Source organism: Pseudophryne corroboree, unplaced genomic scaffold, assembly GCF_028390025.1.
Source record: "Pseudophryne corroboree isolate aPseCor3 unplaced genomic scaffold, aPseCor3.hap2 scaffold_1128, whole genome shotgun sequence".
NCBI classification, from domain to species: domain Eukaryota; kingdom Metazoa; phylum Chordata; class Amphibia; order Anura; family Myobatrachidae; genus Pseudophryne; species Pseudophryne corroboree.
Window position 1 is genome coordinate 1 of NW_026967754.1, and position 14,307 is coordinate 14,307.

General features: G+C 36.9%; 2 non-coding genes across 2 annotated transcripts; both read left to right on the forward strand.

The window, feature by feature from the left end:
• The first annotated feature begins 1,845 nt into the window (after nucleotides 1–1,845).
• TRNAY-AUA (transfer RNA tyrosine (anticodon AUA)) lies at nucleotides 1,846–1,919 on the forward strand. The gene has a single exon. It is a non-coding gene; the product is annotated as a tRNA-Tyr (tRNA).
• A 1,072-nt stretch (nucleotides 1,920–2,991) lies between these two features.
• On the forward strand, nucleotides 2,992–3,065 carry TRNAS-ACU (transfer RNA serine (anticodon ACU)). The gene has a single exon. It is a non-coding gene; the product is annotated as a tRNA-Ser (tRNA).
• The last annotated feature ends 11,242 nt before the right edge of the window (nucleotides 3,066–14,307 follow it).

Below are 14,307 nucleotides of genomic sequence, written 5' to 3' on the forward strand. Positions count from 1 at the left end.
CCACTGCATCCTTGCTGCTTTCTCATGTGGAAGTCTGTTTAATGTGAAAACAAGGTGATATCTAATTAGCACACAGGTAAGGAATTAAGAAAATCTTTATTTAAGGGTGAAAATGTTTCTCACAAAATCGTTGCCCCAATGCATCATTGAAATTCAAGCTGGAAAGATGATTTTAATATATCACTTGTACATTTTGTATTGCTCTTCTGGTGACAATGTAGTTTGTTTTTGTCAATTACCATTTTAATAATAGGGTAAAGAAAATTAAGTGGATTTTTGAAAGAAAACAATACTGTCAATATACTATTAAAACAAATTAAAATGGTAAAAGTTATTGTACTTTAAGTAAAAATAAAAGAGCCAAAATATCAATCCCAGTTTTGGATTACTTAAATTAACAAAAAAAAATGCATATAGCAGAGGATAGTTTCAATCTGCCTACCGCTGGGTTATGGGCCCAGCATGCTTCTATTGCTGTACTCTGCTGCACATGTAAGTGCAAGAGATCCTGAAGCACTCACTCATCATGGGAAAGTACCAATGTGTTTCTTCGTTGGTTGATGGAAGAAACATTTTACAAAAACTCTCCAGATTATTGACTTTTTAAAGTTTTTCTAGGAAACGTTTTAGATGAATGCTTATTAGCCTTTGTCAGTAAGGACTTTTGCAAAGTGTCTTTGTGGCGCATTCAGTTAGTGTGCACGGCTATTAACCAAAAGGTTGGTGGTTCAATCCCACCCAGGGACGTAATTGACCTTGTTATCAGATTTTGGTGATCTTTAAGTAGACAAGTCAAAATTTCAAATCCCCCTGTTCTGGTGTAGGGTACCTGGCCTTCTCTGATGTAATCAGAGTTAGATTTGATTCAGTGATTTTATAAAAACAGCTAGGAAGCACAATTTAGCAGTGGGTTGCAGAGAAAAAGAAATATGCTGGCAAAAAAAATCCAATTGAGTGATTAAACAGCTCTTAATTTTCTGGCTTTATTTTTATGCTAACAAATTTGTTCTCTGAAAAGTGTCCACAAAGCCAAGTCTCTGATTAACACCTTTGTAAGGATGGTTTTTAACCTATTACTAAATTAAACTTGCTTCATTGGAAAGGCAGCAAGATGCATCCTCATTTCAATGTCTACTGAAATAATACAGGTTGACACCAGGAAACATTAACGCCACTGCATCCTTGCTGCTTTCTCATGTGGAAGTCTGTTTAATGTGAAAACAAGGTGATATCTAATTAGCACACAGGTAAGGAATTAAGAAAATCTTTATTTAAGGGTGAAAATGTTTCTCACAAAATCGTTGCCCCAATGCATCATTGAAATTCAAGCTGGAAAGATGATTTTAATATATCACTTGTACATTTTGTATTGCTCTTCTGGTGACAATGTAGTTTGTTTTTGTCAATTACCATTTTAATAATAGGGTAAAGAAAATTAAGTGGATTTTTGAAAGAAAACAATACTGTCAATATACTATTAAAACAAATTAAAATGGTAAAAGTTATTGTACTGTAAGTAAAAATAAAAGAGCCAACATATCAATCCCAGTTTTGGATTACTTTAATTAACAAAAAAAAAATGCATATAGCAGAGGATAGTTTCAATCTGCCTACCTCTGGGTTATGTGCCCAGCATGCTTCCATTGCTGTACTCTGCTGCACATGTAAGTGCAATAGATCCTGAAGCACTCACTCATCATGGGAAAGTACCAATGTGTTTCTTCGTTGGTTGATGGAAGAAACATCTTACAAAAACTCTCCAGATTATTGACTTTTTAAAGTTTTTCTAGGAAACGTTTTAGATGAATGCTTATTAGCCTTTGTCAGTATGTACTTTTGCAAAGTGTCTCTGTGGCGCAATCAGTTAGTGTGTATGGCTATAAACCAAAAGGTTGGTGGTTCAATCCCACCCAGGGACGTAATTGACCTTGTTATCAGATTTTGGTGATCTTTAAGTAGACAAGTCAAAATTTCAACCCCCCTCTTATGGTGTAGGGTACCTGGCCTTCTCTGATGTAATCAGAGTTAGATTTGATTCAGTGATTTTATAAAACAGCTAGGAAGCACAATTTAGCAGTGGGTTACAGAGAAAAAGAAATATGCTGGCAAAAAAATCCAATTGAGTGATTAAACAGCTCTTCATTTTCTGGCTTTATTTTTATGCTAACAAATTTGTTCTCTGAAAAGTGTCCACAAAGCCAAGTCTCTGATTAACACCTTTGTAAGGATGGTTTTTCACCTATTACTAAATTAAACTTGCTTCATTGGAAAGGCAGCAAGATGCATCCTCATTTCAATGTCTACTGAAATAATACAGGTTGACACCAGGAAACATTAACGCCACGTGGAAGTCTGTTTAATGTGAAAACAAGGTGATATCTAATTAGCACACAGGTAAGGAATTAAGAAAATCTTTATTTAAGGGTGAAAATGTTTCTCACAAAATCGTTGCCCCAATGCATCATTGAAATTCAAGCTGGAAAGATGATTTTAATATATCACTTGTACATTTTGTATTGCTCTTCTGGTGACAATGTAGTTTGTTTTTGTCAATTACCATTTTAATAATAGGGTAAAGAAAATTAAGTGGATTTTTAAAAGAAAACAATACTTTCAATATACTATTAAAACAAATTAAAATGGTAAAAGTTATTGTACTTTAATGAAAAATAAAAGAGCAAAAATATCAATCCCAGTTTTGGATTACTTTAATTAACAAAAAAAATGCATATAGCAGAGGATAGTTTTAATCTGCCTACCTCTGGGTTATGGGCCCAGCATGCTTCCATTGCAGTACTCTGCTGCACATGTAAGTGCAAGAGATCCTGAAGCACTCACTCATCATGGGAAAGTACCAATGTGTTTCTTCGTTGGTTGATTTAAGAAAATTCTTACAAAAACTCTCCAGATTATTGACTTTTTAAAGTTTTTCTAGGAAACGTTCTAGATTAATGCTTATTAGCCTTTGTCAGTATGTACTTTTTGCAAAGTGTCTCTGTGGTGCAATCGGTTAGTGTGTCTGGCTACTAACCAAAAGGTTGGTGGTTCAATCCCACCCAGGGACATGATTGACATTGTGATCAGGTTTTGGTGATATTTAAGTAGACAAGTCAAAATTTCAAACCCCCTCTTTTGGTGTAGGGTACCTGGCCTTCTCTGATGTAATCGGAGTTAGATTTGATTCAGTGATTTTATAAAAAACAGCTAGGAAGCACAATTTAGCAATGGGTTGCAGAGAAAAAAATATGCTGGTAGAAAAATCCAATTGAGTGATTAAACAGCTCTTCATTTTCTGCCTTTATTTTTATGCTAACAAATTTGTTCTCTGAAAAGTGTCCACAAAGCCAAGTCTCTGATTAACACCTTTGTAAGGATGGTTTTTCACCTATTACTAAATTAAACTTGCTTCATTGGAAAGGCAGCAAGATGCATCCTCATTTCAATGTCTACTGAAATAATACAGGTTGACACCAGGAAACATTAACGCCACTGCATCCTTGCTGCTTTCTCATGTAGAAGTCTGTTTTATGTGAAAACAAGGTGACATGTAATTAGCACACAGGTAAGGAATTAAGAAAATCTTTATTTAAGGGTGAAGATGTTTCTCACAAAATCGTTGCCCCAATGCATCATTGAAATTCAAGCTGGAAAGATGATTTTAATATATCACTTGTACATTTTGTATTGCTCTTCTGGTGACAATGTAGTTTGTTTTTGTCAATTACCCTTTTAATAATAGGGTAAAGAAAATTAAGTGGATTTTTTAAAGAAAACTATACTGTCAATATACTATTAAAACAAATTAAAATGGTAAAAGTTATTGTACTTTAAGTAAAAATAAAAGAGCAAAAATATCAATCCCAGTTTTGATTACTTAAATTAACAAAAAAAAATGCATATAGCAAAGGATAGTTTCAATTAGAGATGAGCGCCTGAAATTTTTCGGGTTTTGTGTTTTGGTTTTGGGTTCGGTTCCGCGGCCGTGTTTTGGGTTCGACCGCGTTTTGGCAAAACCTCACCAAATTTTTTTTGTCGGATTCGGGTGTGTTTTGGATTCGGGTGTTTTTTTTCAAAAAACCCTAAAAAAACAGCTTAAATCATAGAATTTGGGGGTCATTTTGATCCCATATTATTATTAACCTCAAAAACCATAATTTCCACTCATTTTCAGTCTATTCTGAATACCTCACACCTCACAATATTATTTTTAGTCCTAAAATTTGCACCAAGGTCGCTGGATGACTAAGCTAAGCGACACTAGTGGCCGACACAAACACCTGGCCCATCTAGGAGTGGCACTGCAGTGTCACGCAGGATGTCCCTTCCAAAAAACCCTCCCCAATCAGCACATGATGCAAAGAAAAAAAGAGGTGCAATGAGGTAGCTGACTGTGTGAGTAAGATAAGCGACCCTAGTGGCCGACACAAACACCGGGCCCATTTAGGAGTGGCACTGCAGTGTCACGCAGGATGTCCCTTCCAAAAAACCCTCCCCAATCAGCACATGACGCAAAGAAAAAAAGAGGCGCAATGAGGTAGCTGACTGTGTGAGTAAGATTAGCGACCCTAGTGGCCGACACAAACACCGGGCCCATTTAGGAGTGGCATTGCAGTGTCACGCAGGATGTCCCTTCCAAAAAACCCTCCCCAATCAGCACATGACGCAAAGAAAAATAGAGGCGCAATGAGGTAGCTGACTGTGTGAGTAAGATTAGCGACCCTAGTGGCCGACACAAACACCGGGCCCATTTAGGAGTGGCACTGCAGTGTCACGCAGGATGTCCCTTCCAAAAAACCCTCCCCAATCAGCACATGACGCAAAGAAAAAAAGAGGCGCAATGAGGTAGCTGACTGTGTGAGTAAGATTAGCGACCCTAGTGGCCGACACAAACACCGGGCCCATTTAGGAGTGGCACTGCAGTGTCACGCAGGATGTCCCTTCCAAAAAACCTTCCCCAATCAGCACATGACGCAAAGAAAAAAAGAGGCGCAATGAGGTAGCTGACTGTGTGAGTAAGATTAGCGACCCTAGTGGCCGACACAAACACCGGGCCCATTTAGGAGTGGCACTGCAGTGTCACGCAGGATGTCCCTTCCAAAAAACCCTCCCCAATCAGCACATGACGCAAAGAAAAAAAGAGGCGCAATGAGGTAGCTGACTGTGTGAGTAAGATTAGCGACCCTAGTGGCCGACACAAACACCGGGCCCATTTAGGAGTGGCACTGCAGTGTCACGCAGGATGTCCCTTCCAAAAAACCCTCCCCAATCAGCACATGACGCAAAGAAAAAAAGAGGCGCAATGAGGTAGCTGACTGTGTGAGTAAGATTAGCGACCCTAGTGGCCGACACAAACACCGGGCCCATTTAGGAGTGGCACTGCAGTGTCACGCAGGATGTCCCTTCCAAAAAACCCTCCCCAATCAGCACATGACGCAAAGAAAAAAAGAGGCGCAATGAGGTAGCTTACTGTGTGAGTAAGATTAGCGACCCTAGTGGCCGACACAAACACCGGGCCCATTTAGGAGTGGCACTGCAGTGTCACGCAGGATGTCCCTTCCAAAAAACCCTCCCCAATCAGCACATGACGCAAAGAAAAAAAGAGGCGCAATGAGGTAGCTGACTGTGTGAGTAAGATTAGCGACCCTAGTGGCCGACACAAACACCGGGCCCATTTAGGAGTGGCACTGCAGTGTCACGCAGGATGTCCCTTCCAAAAAACCCTCCCCAATCAGCACATGACGCAAAGAAAAAAAGAGGCGCAATGAGGTAGCTGTCTGTGTGAGTAAGATTAGCGACCCTAGTGGCCGACACAAACACCGGGCCCATTTAGGAGTGGCACTGCAGTGTCACGCAGGATGTCCCTTCTAAAAAACCCTCCCCAAACAGCACATGACGCAAAGAAAAATAAAAGAAAAAAGAGGTGCAAGATGGAATTGTCCTTGGGCCCTCCCACCCACCCTTATGTTGTATAAACAAAACAGGACATGCACACTTTAACCAACCCATCATTTCAGTGACAGGGTCTGCCACACGACTGTGACTGATATGACGGGTTGGTTTGGACCCCCCCCCAAAAAAGAAGCAATTAATCTCTCCTTGCACAAACTGGCTCTACAGAGGCAAGATGTCCACCTCATCATCACCCTCCGATATATCACCGTGTACATCCCCCTCCTCACAGATTATCAATTCGTCTCCACTGTAAACCACCATCTCAGCTCCCTGTGTACTTTGTGGAGGCAATTGCTGCTGTGTAGGGTACCTGGCCTTCTCTGATGTAATCAGAGTTAGATTTGATTCAGTGATTTTATAAAAACAGCTAGGAAGCACAATTTAGCAGTGGGTTGCAGAGAAAAAGAAATATGCTGGCAAAAAAAATCCAATTGAGTGATTAAACAGCTCTTAATTTTCTGGCTTTATTTTTATGCTAACAAATTTGTTCTCTGAAAAGTGTCCACAAAGCCAAGTCTCTGATTAACACCTTTGTAAGGATGGTTTTTAACCTATTACTAAATTAAACTTGCTTCATTGGAAAGGCAGCAAGATGCATCCTCATTTCAATGTCTACTGAAATAATACAGGTTGACACCAGGAAACATTAACGCCACTGCATCCTTGCTGCTTTCTCCTGTGGAAGTCTGTTTAATGTGAAAACAAGGTGATATCTAATTAGCACACAGGTAAGGAATTAAGAAAATCTTTATTTAAGGGTGAAAATGTTTCTCACAAAATCGTTGCCCCAATGCATCATTGAAATTCAAGCTGGAAAGATGATTTTAATATATCACTTGTACATTTTGTATTGCTCTTCTGGTGACAATGTAGTTTGTTTTTGTCAATTACCATTTTAATAATAGGGTAAAGAAAATTAAGTGGATTTTTGAAAGAAAACAATACTGTCAATATACTATTAAAACAAATTAAAATGGTAAAAGTTATTGTACTTTAAGTAAAAATAAAAGAGCCAAAATATCAATCCCAGTTTTGGATTACTTAAATTAACAAAAAAAAATGCATATAGCAGAGGATAGTTTCAATCTGCCTACCGCTGGGTTATGGGCCCAGCATGCTTCTATTGCTGTACTCTGCTGCACATGTAAGTGCAAGAGATCCTGAAGCACTCACTCATCATGGGAAAGTACCAATGTGTTTCTTCGTTGGTTGATGGAAGAAACATTTTACAAAAACTCTCCAGATTATTGACTTTTTAAAGTTTTTCTAGGAAACGTTTTAGATGAATGCTTATTAGCCTTTGTCAGTAAGGACTTTTGCAAAGTGTCTTTGTGGCGCATTCAGTTAGTGTGCACGGCTATTAACCAAAAGGTTGGTGGTTCAATCCCACCCAGGGACGTAATTGACCTTGTTATCAGATTTTGGTGATCTTTAAGTAGACAAGTCAAAATTTCAAATCCCCCTGTTCTGGTGTAGGGTATGCTTCCATTGCTGTACTCTGCTGCACATGTAAGTGCAAGAGATCCTGAAGCACTCACTCATCATGGGAAAGTACCAATGTGTTTCTTCGTTGGTGGATGGAAGAAACATCTTACAAAAACTCTCCAGATTATTGACTTTTTAAAGTTTTTCTAGGAAACGTTTTAGATGAATGCTTATTAGCCTTTGTCAGTATGTACTTTTGCAAAGTCTCTCTGTGGCGCAATCAGTTAGTGTGTGTGGCTAAAAACCAAAAGGTTGGTGGTTCAATCCCACCCAGGGATGTAATTGACCTTGTTATCAGATTTTGGTGATCTTTAAGTAGACAAGTCAAAATTTCAAACCCCCTCTTATGGTGTAGGGTACCTGGCCTTCTCTGATGTAATCAGAGTTAGATTTGATTCAGTGATTTTATAAAAACAGCTAGGAAGCACAATTTAGCAGTGGGTTGCAGAGAAAAAGAAATATGCTGGCAAAAAAATCCAATTGAGTGATTAAACAGCTCTTCATTTTCTGGCTTTATTTTTATGCTAACAAATTTGTTCTCTGAAAAGTGTCCACAAAGCCAAGTCTCTGATTAACACCTTTGTAGGGATGGTTTTTCACCTATTACTAAATTTAATTTGCTTCATTGGAAAGGCAGCAAGATGCATCCTCATTTCAATGTCTACTGAAATAATACGGGTTGACACCAGGAAACATTAACGCCACAGCATCCTTGCTGCTTTCTCATGTGGAAGTCTGTTTAATGTGAAAACAAGGTGATATCTAATTAGCACACAGGTAAGGAATTAAGAAAATCTTTATTTAAGGGTGAAGATGTTTCTCACAAAATCGTTGCCCCAATGCATCATTGAAATTCAAGCTGGAAAGATGATTTTAATATATCACTTGTACATTTTGTATTGCTCTTCTGGTGACAATGTAGTTTGTTTTTGTCAATTACCCTTTTAATAATAGGGTAAAGAAAATTAAGTGGATTTTTTAAAGAAAACTATACTGTCAATATACTATTAAAACAAATTAAAATGGTAAGTAAAAATAAAAGAGCAAAAATATCAATCCCAGTTTTGATTACTTAAATTAACAAAAAAAATGCATATAGCAAAGGATAGTTTCAATCTGCCTACCTCTGGGTTATGGGCCCAGCATGCTTCCATTGCAGTACTCTGCTGCACATGTAAGTGCAAGAGATCCTGAAGCACTCAGTCATCATGGGAAAGTACCAATGTGTTTCTTCGTTGGTTGATGGAAGAAACATCTTACAAAAACTCTCCAGATTATTGACTTTTTAAAGTTTTTCTAGGAAACGTTCTAGATGTATGCTTATTAGCCTTTGTCAGTATGTGCTTTTTGCAAAGTGTCTCTGTGGCGCAATTGGTTAGTGTGTCCGGCTACTAACCAAATGGTTGGTGGTTGAATCCCACCCAGGGACGTAATTGACCTTGTTATCAGATTTTGGTGATCTTTAAGTAGACAAGTCAAAATTTCAAACCCCCTGTTCTGGTGTAGGGTACCTCGCCTTCTCTGATGTAATCAGAGTTAGATTTGATTCATTGATTTTATAAAAACAGCTAGGAAGCACAATTTAGCAGTGGGTTGCAGAGAAAAAGAAATATGCTGGCAAAAAAAATCCAATTGAGTGATTAAACAGCTCTTCATTTTCTGGCTTTATTTTTATGCTAACAAATTTGTTCTCTGAAAAGTGTCCACAAAGCCAAGTCTCTGATTAACACCTTTGTAGGGATGGTTTTTCACCTATTACTAAATTAAACTTGCTTCATTGGAAAGGCAGCAAGATGCATCCTCATTTCAATGTCTACTGAAATAATACAGGTTGACACCAGGAAACATTAACGCCACTGCATCCTTGCTGCTTTCTCATGTAGAAGTCTGTTTAATGTGAAAACAAGGTGATATCTAATTAGCACACAGGTAAGGAATTAAGAAAATCTTTATTTAAGGGTGAAGATGTTTCTCACAAAATCGTTGCCCCAATGCATCATTGAAATTCAAGCTGGAAAGATGATTTTAATATATCACTTGTACATTTTGTATTGCTCTTCTGGTGACAATGTAGTTTGTTTTTGTCAATTACCCTTTTAATAATAGGGTAAAGAAAATTAAGTGGATTTTTTAAAGAAAACTATACTGTCAATATACTATTAAAACAAATTAAAATGGTAAAAGTTATTGTACTTTAAGTAAAAATAAAAGAGCAAAAATATCAATCCCAGTTTTGATTACTTAAATTAACAAAAAAAAATGCATATAGCAAAGGATAGTTTCAATCTGCCTACCTCTGGGTTATGGGCCCAGCATGCTTCCATTGCAGTACTCTGCTGCACATGTAAGTGCAAGAGATCCTGAAGCACTCACTCATCATGGGAAAGTACCAATGTGTTTCTTCGTTGGTTGATGGAAGAAACATCTTACAAAAACTCTCCAGATTATTGACTTTTTAAAGTTTTTCTAGGAAACGTTCTAGATGTATGCTTATTAGCCTTTGTCAGTATGTGCTTTTTGCAACGTGTCTCTGTGGCGCAATTGGTTAGTATGTCTGGCTACTAACCAAATGGTTGGTGGTTCAATCCCAACCAGGGACGTAATTGACCTTGTTATCAGATTTTGGTGATCTTTAAGTAGACAAGTCAAAATTTCAAACCCCCTGTTCTGGTGTAGGGTACCTGGCCTTCTCTGATGTAATCAGAGTTAGATTTGATTCATTGATTTTATAAAAACAGCTAGGAAGCACAATTTAGCAGTGGGTTGCAGAGAAAAAGAAATATGCTGGCAAAAAAAATCCAATTGAGTGATTAAACAGCTCTTCATTTTCTTGCTTTATTTTTATGCTAACAAATTTGTTCTCTGAAAAGTGTCCACAAAGCCAAGTCTCTGATTAACACCTTTGTAGGGATGGTTTTTCACCTATTACTAAATTAAACTTGCTTCATTGGAAAGGCAGCAAGATGCATCCTCATTTCAATGTCTACTGAAATAATACAGGTTGACACCAAGAAACATTAACGCCACTTCATCCTTGCTGCTTTCTCATGTAGAAGTCTGTTTAATGTGAAAACAAGGTGATATCTAATTAGCACACAGGTAAGGAATTAAGAAAATCTTTATTTAAGGGTGAAGATGTTTCTCACAAAATCGTTGCCCCAATGCATCATTGAAATTCAAGCTGGAAAGATGATTTTAATATATCACTTGTACATTTTGTATTGCTCTTCTGGTGACAATGTAGTTTGTTTTTGTCAATTACCCTTTTAATAATAGGGTAAAGAAAATTAAGTGGATTTTTTTAAAGAAAACTATACTGTCAATATACTATTCAAACAAATTAAAATGGTAAAAGTTATTGTACTTCAAGTAAAAATAAAAGAGCAAAATATCAATCCCAGTTTTGATTACTTAAATTAACAAAAAAAAATGCATATAGCAAAGGATAGTTTCAATCTGCCTACCTCTGGGTTATGGGCCCAGCATGCTTCCATTGCAGTACTCTGCTGCACATGTAAGTGCAAGAGATCCTGAAGCACTCACTCATCATGGGAAAGTACCAATGTGTTTCTTCGTTGGTTGATGGAAGAAACATTTTACAAAAACTCTCCAGATTATTGACTTTTTAAAGTCTTTCTAGGAAACGTTCTAGATGTATGCTTATTAGCCTTTGTCAGTAGGTGCATTTTGCAAAGTGTCTCTGTGGCGCAATTGGTTAGTGTGTCTGGCTACTAACCAAATGGTTGGTGGTTCAATCCCAACCAAGGACGTAATTGACCTTGTTATCAGATTTTGGTGATCTTTAAGTAGACAAGTCAAAATTTCAAACCCCCTGTTCTGGTGTAGGGTACCTGGCCTTCTCTGATGTAATCAGAGTTAGATTTGATTCATTGATTTTATAAAAACAGCTAGGAAGCACAATTTAGCAGTGGGTTGCAGAGAAAAAGAAATATGCTGGCAAAAAAAATCCAATTGAGTGATTAAACAGCTCTTCATTTTCTGGCTTTATTTTTATGCTAACAAATTTGTTCTCTGAAAAGTGTCCACAAAGCCAAGTCTCTGATTAACACCTTTGTAGGGATGGTTTTTCACCTATTACTAAATTAAACTTGCTTCATTGGAAAGGCAGCAAGATGCATCCTCATTTCAATGTCTACTGAAATAATACAGGTTGACACCAGGAAACATTAACGCCACTGCATCCTTGCTGCTTTCTCATGTAGAAGTCTGTTTAATGTGAAAACAAGGTGATATCTAATTAGCACACAGGTAAGGAATTAAGAAAATCTTTATTTAAGGGTGAAGATGTTTCTCACAAAATCGTTGCCCCAATGCATCATTGAAATTCAAGCTGGAAAGATGATTTTAATATATCACTTGTACATTTTGTATTGCTCTTCTGGTGACAATGTAGTTTGTTTTTGTCAATTACCCTTTTAATAATAGGGTAAAGAAAATTAAGTGGATTTTTTAAAGAAAACTATACTGTCAATATACTATTAAAACAAATTAAAATGGTAAAAGTTATTGTACTTTAAGTAAAAATAAAAGAGCAAAAATATCAATCCCAGTTTTGATTACTTAAATTAACAAAAAAAATGCATATAGCAAAGGATAGTTTCAATCTGCCTACCTCTGGGTTATGGGCCCAGGATGCTTCCATTGCAGTACTCTGCTGCACATATAAGTGCAAGAGATCCTGAAGCACTCACTCATCATGGGAAAGTACCAATGTGTTTCTTCGTTGGTTGATGGAAGAAACATCTTACAAAAACTCTCCAGATTATTGACTTTTTAAAGTTTTTCTAGGAAACGTTCTAGATGTATGCTTATTAGCCTTTGTCAGTATATAATTTTTACAAAGTGTCTCTGTGGCGCAATTGGTTAGTGTGTCTTGCTACTAACCAAAAGGTTGGTGGTTCAATCCCACCCAGGGACGTAGTTGACCTTGTTATCAGATTTTGGTGATCTTTAAGTAGACAAGTCAAAATTTCAAACCCCCTGTTATGGTGTAGGGTACCTGGCCTTCTCTGATGTAATCAGAGTTAGATTTGATTCAGTGATTTTATAAAAACAGCTAGGAAGCACAATTTAGCAGTGGGTTGCAGAGAAAAAGAAATATGCTGGCAAAAAAATCCAATTGAGTGATTAAACAGCTCTTCATTTTCTGGCTTTATTTTTATGCTAACAAATTTGTTCTCTGAAAAGTTTCCACAAAGCCAAGTCTCTGATTAACACCTTTGTAAGGATGGTTTTTCACCTATTACTAAATTAAACTTGCTTCATTGGAAAGGCAGCAAGATGCATCCTCATTTCAATGTCTACTGAAATAATACAGGTTGACACCAGGAAACATTAACGCCACTGCATCCTTGCTGCTTTCTCATGTGGAAGTCTGTTTAATGTGAAAACAAGGTGATATCTAATTAGCACACAGGTAAGGAATTAAGAAAATCTTTATTTAAGGGTGAAAATGTTTCTCACAAAATCGTTGCCCCAATGCATCATTGAAATTCAAGCTGGAAAGATGATTTTAATATATCACTTGTACATTTTGTATTGCTCTTCTGGTGACAATGTAGTTTGTTTTTGTCAATTACCATTTTAATAATAGGGTAAAGAAAATTAAGTGGATTTTTAAAAGAAAACAATACTTTCAATATACTATTAAAACAAATTAAAATGGTAAAAGTTATTGTACTTTAATGAAAAATAAAAGAGCAAAAATATCAATCCCAGTTTTGGATTACTTTAATTAACAAAAAAAATGCATATAGCAGAGGATAGTTTTAATCTGCCTACCTCTGGGTTATGGGCCCAGCATGCTTCCATTACAGTACTCTGCTGCACATGTAAATGCAAGAGATCCTGAAGCACTCACTCATCATGGGAAAGTACCAATGTGTTTCTTCGTTGGTGGATGGAAGAAACATCTTACAAAAACTCTCCAGATTATTGACTTTTTAAAGTTTTTCTAGGAAACGTTTTAGATGAATGCTTATTAGCCTTTGTCAGTATGTACTTTTGCAAAGTCTCTCTGTGGCGCAATCAGTTAGTGTGTACGGCTAAAAACCAAAAAGTTGGTGGTTCAATCCCACCCAGGGACGTAATTGACCTTGTTATCAGATTTTGGTGATCTTTAAGTAGACAAGTCAAAATTTCAAACCCCCTCTTATGGTGTAGGGTACCTGGCCTTCTCTGATGTAATCAGAGTTAGATTTGATTCAGTGATTTTATAAAAACAGCTAGGAAGCACAATTTAGCAGTGGGTTGCAGAGAAAAAGAAATATGCTGGCAAAAAAATCCAATTGAGTGATTAAACAGCTCTTCATTTTCTGGCTTTATTTTTATGCTAACAAATTTGTTCTCTGAAAAGTGTCCACAAAGCCAAGTCTCTGATGAACACCTTTGTAGGGATGGTTTTTCACCTATTACTAAATTAAACTTGCTTCATTGGAAAGGCAGCAAGATGCATCCTCATTTCAATGTCTACTGAAATAATACAGGTTGACACCAGGAAACATTAACGCCACTGCATCCTTGCTGCTTTCTCATGTAGAAGTCTGTTTAATGTGAAAACAAGGTGATATCTAATTAGCACACAGGTAAGGAATTAAGAAAATCTTTATTTAAGGGTGAAGATGTTTCTCACAAAATCGTTGCCCCAATGCATCATTGAAATTCAAGCTGGAAAGATGATTTTAATATATCACTTGTACATTTTGTATTGCTCTTCTGGTGACAATGTAGTTTGTTTTTGTCAATTACCCTTTTAATAATAGGGTAAAGAAAATTAAGTGGATTTTTTAAAGAAAACTATACTGTCAATATACTATTAAAACAAATTAAAATGGTAAAAGTTATTGTACT